Raw genomic sequence first — 8601 nt, forward strand, 5'->3', positions numbered from 1 at the left:
TGGTGTTATTGACACAGACTATACTGGACAGATAGGTATAATGGTTCAAGCATTGGCTCCACCTGTTATGCTTAAATGCGGTAGCAGAATTGCTCAATTGGTACCATTCAAAGCAACCGTGCCAAAAGCCTGTGGCAGTGACAGGGGACAGAAGGGCTTTGGCTTGACTGGCCCTGCTACAGTTGCTTTTGTTCAGCGTGTGACAAATGAGAAACCCTGTCGGACTGTTAACATAGAATGACCAGAGGGAATAATTATCCCTCATCAAAAGATGCTTTTGGACTCCGGAGCTGACATCACAATCATCCCAAGACAAGCCTGGCCAAAGAAATGGCCTTTGGAATCAGTCAACAACATGGTAATTGGGATTGGAGGAGCATCTCCTACACATATTAGTGCTCACTTTGTAATCATCCAAGATCTGAAAGAAGACCTTGTAGCCCATACATTCTGAATACAACCATTTGGATTCTTGGCAGAGATGCTATGGCTCAGTGGGGAGTTACCATTCAATCGTCTTTTGCATAGTGGCCATTGAGGCGAGCGCAATCTGTCCAACAATGAAACTGACTTGGCCGACAACCACACCGGTCTGGATTGATTAGTGGCTGCTGCCAACAGACAAGCTCGCACATCTGGAACAATTAGTATGAGAACAAGTGGGTGTAGGACATTTAGTACCTTCCACTAGCCCTTGGAACGCTCCTGTGTTCACCGTGCAAAAGAAATCTGGAAAGTGGCGACTGTTACATGACCTGAGAGAAGTAAACGCAGTGATGCAAGATATGGGAGCCTTGCAGCCGGGATTACCAACCCCCTCAATGCTTCTGAAAAATTGGGACATTGTGGTCCTAGATCTCAAGGACTGTTTTTTCACTATCCCCTTACATTCAGACGACTGAGAAATTTGCATTTACCGTTCCATCTACCAATAGAGCTGCACCTGCAAGAAGATACCAGTGGGTTGTTCTCCCACAAGGTATGAAAAATTCTCCAAGCATTTGCCAATGGTACGTTGATGTGGCTTTAACACCTTTCCGGAGGAAGTACTCTCACATGATAATATATCATTCCATGGACGAACTGCTTCTTTGCAACTGAGAGCCTATTGACAATAGCATCATTACTGAACTAACTCAGCAGTTAACCACATGGGGACTGGTTATTGCTCCTGAGAAAGTTCAACGTAGCTCACCATGGAAGTACCTTGGAATGTTACTCACAGAAACTGTCATCCATCCGCAAAAACTCACCCTATGAACAGAAATCAAGACACTGACTGATGTGCAAAAGCTGGTGGGTGACATCCAGTGGGTTCGAAATGTGTGTGGGATCTCAAATACAGAACTTGCCCCACTCTTTGAACTGCTAAAAGATGGGAAACAGCCACAAGATCCACGGTCCCTGACACCACAGGCCAAACAAGCTCTACAAGAGATTTCAACATAAATTGGAAATACTACAGTTGCAAGAGTAGAACCCAAAGAGCCTATTTGCTTGTACATTTACAATACTGATACTGAAGTTGCAGGCATATTAGGACAGTGGTTACCACAGTGCAAAGATCCTTTACGAATCCTGGAATGGGTATTTGTAGCAAGTTGTGGTAAAAAGTCTATCATCACACGTTGGGAAGTAATAGCACAAGTCATCATAAAAGCGACGACACGACTGATTGAAACAGCTGGACGAAGCCCAGAGAAGATTATTTTGCCCATTCAACTCGATCAAGTTCCACACTTGTGCTGACAGAGCAATGAACTGGCAATAGTGTTGCTCAATCATGGTGCAAAACTTGATAACCACTATCCATCACACCCTCTGTTTAAAACCACACTTCCACTAGAACTTATGCCTATTGTTGTCGAGAAATCTGTGGATGGTGTAACTGTTTTTACTGATGCCAGTAGCAGAACAAAGAAGGCTGGATATGTGTGGCTTCAAGATGGAGAGTGGAATTCACATTGTATTGTTGGAGAAGGCTCTGTGCAGATTTTAGAACTACAGGCTGTTATCACTGCTTTACAACAGTGGGAAAATGATTGCTTAAACTTAGTTGTGGACTCATGACTCAAATCCAGTGTTGTTTGCTGCTTTTACACACATCTAGCACGTGTTGCAACAAAGGAGTAAACCTCTTTTTGTTACACACATAAAGAGTCATACCAATTTACCAGGAGGTCTGGTTGAGGGTAATGCTCGAGCTGATGCCATTGTTTCTGCCAATGTTGTGGATACTTCTACTCCAGGCAGGCTGGCAGAGGCACAAAAATCACATGCCTTTTACCATCAGTCGTCTGCAGCTTTGAAAGCACAATTCCAGATATCAAAAGCTGATGCAAAAGCAATTATTGCTGCTTGTCCAGATTGTACACAATTACCAGTTATAGAAGCCTCAGGGGCAAATCCCCGAGGACTTCAACCCAGACAAATTTGGCAAATGGATGTAACTGAATATCCAGAATTTGGCTGTCAAAAATATCTTCATGTTACCGTAGACACATGTTCAGGAATGATTTGGGCTATGGCTTTAAATTCCACTTCAGCATGTGCAGCAAAGAAACATTGGTTACAGTCTTTTGCTGTGCTAGGGAAGCCTGAGCAAATTAAAACTGATAATGGGCCTGCATATCGACCGATTGGCAAATAAAACATGTCCGAGGAGTTCCTTATAACTCTACAGGACAAGCAATTGTGGAATGTGCACATCGCATGTTAAAACATCACCTAGACATTATTAAAAAACAGGGGGAATTGGCGTCGCCCCAAGACATTTTGCATAAAACACTTTTTATACTCAATTGGTTAAATCCAAACCAGGAATTTCTTGTTCCTCCTGCCATTGCGCATAACTGCGGGAACAATAGAGATTTGAGCACAATGCAGGTACAGGTAAAAATCTATTACCCTAACACAGACAAGTGGGAAGGTCCAGTGAATTTACTGACCTGGGGAAAGGGTTATGCTTGCATCTCAACAGGTGAAGGAAAGTCGCAGTGGATACCCGCGAAATGGGTAAAGCCCTGGCTTGATGACTCATAATCTGGATCCAGAGGCTCAGCAGAGGAAGGAGGAAAGAGCGTAGAAAATTCTACAACCTTGGTTACGGAGAGCACATCCGAGTGCTGATCAGTTACCAAGAACAGTTTTGTTGCACAGCATCAGTAATCCACAGAGACAACAGGCATTACTGATCCAGGTGATATCTGAGGAACAAAAAAGGGAGCTAACACGATCTTGCTCAGTACATGGTTTAAGGTGTCGACCTTGGATTAGAGTGCAGTGTGCACTCTGTCATGAAGAGGTATGGAAAGTAACTAGAAATCGGGAAGTAGAATATCACTGGCTGTGCAGCACCTGTAAACGTAGTCCTTGAGTATTCGTATGAGGACTGGTTGCGGTCTTTTATTGGGAGACCATTGGAGTTTGTGGAAGGTGTGTTTCCCCATACGGAAGCTTTTGCATTGCAGAGACATTTTGACTTGTTAAGTGCTATTTGTTTAATTGAAAACATAGAAGTTAGAGTAACTGCATTTTTGCTTCTTAACATAGTAAAACTTATAGCTAAACAAGATATTATTAGAAGTAATAAGATAACAGGAAGTCAGTGTGGACACGGAGTAGCGGTACCCAAAAGCTGGCAAGTAAGAGATCGGGAATGGGAACATCAAAAGGCACAATGGCGACAAAGATGCTGGTCGCATTTGCCATCACAATCACGTGCCTTTGGGCAAAAAACCATGAAGCATTAAAATTGCCAAGGCAAACTAATGTCTGGTTGACATGGGCTAACATTACAGGTCAGAAGGATTTTTGTATCAGCATGGCTTTGCCAGGAGATCCTTTTCGCACTTGCCTTATTGGGATGCCGTTGGTAGAAAATGAGACAGATTTTAGTCAATGGATAGATATAGCTTGTTATAATGCTAGTTGTGTAAGCACGCAGAATGTGGAGAATTGCAGATGTTGTTATTGCTCAGGACAAACCATGAAAGCAGAATTTACATGGCCATCTTTGAGAGGAGCATGCTGGCAAAGAGTGGTGGTTCAATCTTTGAATAGAATCGATCCAGAACTGGTGCAAGAAGTAGATCTTTTGGCAAGCATTGTGCCAGTGGAGGTTGTCAACATATCTCATTTAGCCAGTTGTTCAAGAATGCATACCCCAGTACTGTACAATGGAACTGGACCTATTACATTCGGTGATCCTAGGATTGTATGGGTAGCAAAGCAGAACTCACAACGCATAATCCCAAAATATAAAAATGTGACAGGGAAATCATTGGGTTGGCCGGAGCTCAAGATTGGTACACTAGCAGTAAATGTGTCTGGTGGAACTTTACTTCCACCCGGTGTCTTTCTAATATGTGAGTGTCTTTCTAATATTTGGGGATAGAGCTTGGCATGGCATACCACACTATCCCATAGGGAGACCTTGTTATCTTGGGAAATTGACTCTGCTCACACCCCACATGAGGGACCTCATTAACCAAACAAAGTCTAAACGAGCTCGTTGGTCTGTTTCATATTTTGACAAAAATTGTAACGATAAAGTTGAACTGCCATCGATAGCCACAACAGTTGCCTTAGCCTTCTTTTTGCCAGGAGGTGCAGCAGCTGTAAATGCAAAAAACATCAAACGCCTTGCATGCTGGAGTGCAAAACAGTTTAACCTGACATCTTTGATGATTTCAGAGCTATTGCAGGATGTGGACAGCGTTAGACATGCTGCCTTACAGGATCGTGCTGCTATTGACTTGTTGTTAGCACAGGGTCATGGGTGTCAGGATTATGAAGGCATGCATTGTTTTAACTTGTCTGATCGCTCTTCTAGCATCTATCAACAGTTGGCCATTTTACAGCAGAACATGAAGAGAATATCAGTTTCCTCTGACCCATTTTCGGAATGGCTGAGCAATCTTGGATTGGGAGGTTGGATAGAAGGGTTGCTTAAGAATTTGCTAATGCTATTGATGCCTTTGATTATGCTGCTTTTGCTTATTCCTTGTATTATTCGCTGCTTGCAGGGATTTATCATTAAAACAGTTGCACTTGTTTTTAAAGAAAAGGGGGAAAATGTAGAGGCCTGGGCCATAGAAACACTGTAACTGCCTCAGTTGATCGAGATGGGACAAGAAACGAAGAGGATAGTAAAAATCTGGGTGAGAATATGTGACAGGAGGCACGTAGCTGTGAAATGGGAACAACCTTGAGTGCTTGAAAATAGGAACTTGTCAGAGGAGTAAAGAAGATAAAGAAGACACTGAACACAGCGAAATAGACTGGAGACGGAGAATTTTTAACCAATTATATATTAGCTTAGCCAGGGTGGGTAGCGCGTGCAGCCAACTAGGAGTCAGATAGATGCAAAGATAGAATGCTGGAAATGTATAAAAACCATGCTCTGTGTGTAATAAAATGGCTATCAGAGCATCATACTGGTGTGCTGTAGTCCATTCCTCCCATGGACCCCAACATAAATACATTGTCTTTTTGAATTATTAGTAACAGCAAATCATTGACAGCATCAGTCATGCAAGCAATCTTTTGTAAAGCCACATACAAAATTCCACAGGCCCCTGCAAGGTGTGCAAGAAGTGGACAGTGATAAATGCTCACAAATGTCAGCTTTGGGAATAAACCTTCTGGAACCAGCACAGAAATTTCTAATACTTGTGTGAGTCATTTAACAAACTACGTATTTGCATGAACAACATCTAAAGACACATTATCTTAGCTCTAGAAAATTGAGTTTCCAGAGGAAGGTATCTGCAAGATTTCAAAAAGAATTTGTTTGCACATAGCAAAACATTAATAAACAGCAAAATCTAATTATTGCAAAAACATAAACACTGCAGCTGTAACATTTCTCTCTAACCATACCATTACAGCCTTACCAGTGAAAACAGAAGTGTCAATGCTAGTGTAAACTCAGCTGCTGATATATATTCATTAGATTCAGAAAAGCTCCAGCATTTCTTCTTCTCACTATGTAAAATTTTATCTCAGTGTCATTGGCCACAAATCAGTGTCGATATTTACAATCTGGTATACCAAAATGTAAGGTTTTGGGACAGCTAGGCCTTAGATGTATCTCCATTCTGGTCTCTTACTCCATAAAAATCACCTGAAGAATCCTATCATGGAGACTACTATGGCCTTCAAACAGCAGCTAGTAAGCAAAGGGCCAAAAAAATGACAGGACATTCTGGTTAGGCAAAAAATATTTTTTTTGAAATTGGGAAGTTTTCAATCTGGTCTGTAGCAAAGCAGTATATTATAAATCATGAGCTCTCAAGAAAACTCACTGTGGCTCAACTCAGTAATGATGTGTTTCACCCTCTTTATAAAGGCAAAGGGAATTTTTAAATGGGAAAAGAGAAACACATTTGTAAGCATTGCTAAGCAGGGAGTTTAGGAAAACATTTACAGAAACAGGGGAATAGAAGTCCCCGAATGGGTACCTGAGCAATGACCCAGCTCTGATGACAAGAATTTTTGACACACAGTAAAGACTATTCTGAAGTATTCTTCCATTATTAGCACTTAAATTAGCTTCATTGTGAAACAGTAATTAAACAGCAGGGGAGATTCACTGCCTTAGCCTTTTATTCTTGATTCTAATTTACATTATTAAATTCTAACTTATTCGCTGATTACCTTCTTGCTTAACACACTTTGGGTTCTCATGGGTTTTATTTTTTCCCTTGCTTCTTTTTCTGGGTGTAGCAGTTTTTGTCCTCACCAATCCACAGTTTTCAGCATGCTTACACTTATTATTCTATTCATATAATCAAGCACAAATATATGAATCACATATTAATGTATGTAAGCACTTTAACACACGCACACACAAAAAAATATGGTTCTGACAGACAAGTTTTGGAACGCTAGGTGAAAGGCTGACTTAGTTAACGACCTCCATAAAACTCCTGAAGGTTTTCCAGAATACATATTAAAATTCTGCTTTAAAGGAATATTGCCATTTGGTGGGTATAAAATCAAATTTATAATTTTCTGGTTCCTGGATAAGCAATAAAGTTTTAAACGTAAAGTCTGTATGTGGAAAAAAGGTTACATGTACTTTAGAAGTGTGCAGTGTTAACCCAAAATCAGAGATATTTTCTCACTGCATATGATTGTGAAGTGAATAATAATTTCTTACTTCCCTTGCTGAACTAGTCTTACCACTCTTTCACTTCAATTATCTTTCCAAGTTCTTGAATTTGTCTTAAAATTCATACCTCCACCTGCCTGTTTATTTGTTTTAAGACAACTACTGTCTTAAACATTAGTAACTTCAGCTCTGGATTGTACAAACCAGTCCCAACCTTGAAGATACGATGTGGCAGATATTTTCTACCTAAAGGAGAATACTACCAAGTTCTTTATCAATCCTCCAATGTAAGGTTTGGGAACGAAAACAAATAAGTTGTACTGGCTTAGCATTAAGGCGTTACCATTCCAGCCAGACACTATTTTTTTACTCTTAGTCCTCTGTGACAATATGATCTGCAATACTTTAGCTAAAGATAACTGCACTGAGGTTCCTTAAAAGGAAGTATCTTACCCAGCCTGAATAGCCCTGACCACATTTAGCACATTCATAAACTGTAGGCGTAAAATCAGAATCATGGTGCTTCCTAAAATGAACAGTAAGTAGCTGCTTCTGTCAAAAGCTTTTGCTGCGGCACAAGCAAGTGTATCTCACCAGTATGGGTTCGTTTGTGTACAATTAAGCATTGTTTCTCAAACAAAGAAATACCTAACATAACTACCCAGCTCTGTGAAACATGTTCAGAAAAACCACACAGGCGCACAAAAAAGTGCAAGGATGTTGCACAGACTCCTTGCCTGTCCTCCACTGCAAGCAGATGCTGCACAACACGTTGGGGCACTGCCCACTGACTTGGAGAAGGTCAGAGGTTTTCCTCCTAGCCTTACTAAGGTCAGCAGAGAAAATAAGCTGAATGAAGCAATGGCACACTCCAACATATCAAGGCTAAAGCAATGCTGTCTTGAATATATTTTTTTTAATAAAATTTTCAGTTTAGCCTGAATTTATTCTGCGACACTGCTGAAAAATCACATTTAAGGTGCAAATATTATATTTTGTTCTCATCACAGGGTCACTGAAAGTGATTGCTCTTACTTTATACTTCCAAGCAGTTCACATACAAAAGAATTATCAAGAAGATAGTCTCCGACTTTCCAGCATTTCAATTTTATTATTTGTGAACCGTTTATCTTGCAAAGAAATATAACTGCACTACTTTACTTCGATTACAGTAACAAAAGTTTTTATCTTCTTAAGATAAATAGAATTCCAAAGCCAACCTTACCTTGCCAAACCATCAATTTTGCATCAAAAAGCGGTATTTTTTCAGTGAATTTAAATACCTGCTACATGTGTAGCCACACTGACCGCATCTGAATCTTTTTGATCTCTATGACTCTTCTTGTGCTGAATGAGAGCATAGCGCTCATGAAAAACAGCTTCACAGTAATTGCATTTAATTGCCACTGCCATGTAGGAATGCAGTTTTCGCAAGTGGACACCTGAACAGTTATTAAAAGCAATTAATTTTAATGGTAAATTTT

The 8601-nt window shown here is 40.5% G+C and overlaps 1 pseudogene; it reads left to right on the plus strand.

Annotated features, from left to right (window-relative positions):
- The first annotated feature begins 560 nt into the window (after positions 1–560).
- On the plus strand, positions 561–1260 carry LOC104541458 (annotated as a pseudogene).
- Positions 1261–8601: the final 7341 nt, after the last annotated feature.

Source organism: Mesitornis unicolor, unplaced genomic scaffold (assembly GCF_000695765.1).
Source record: "Mesitornis unicolor isolate BGI_N332 unplaced genomic scaffold, ASM69576v1 scaffold10400, whole genome shotgun sequence".
NCBI classification, from domain to species: Eukaryota; Metazoa; Chordata; class Aves; order Mesitornithiformes; family Mesitornithidae; genus Mesitornis; species Mesitornis unicolor.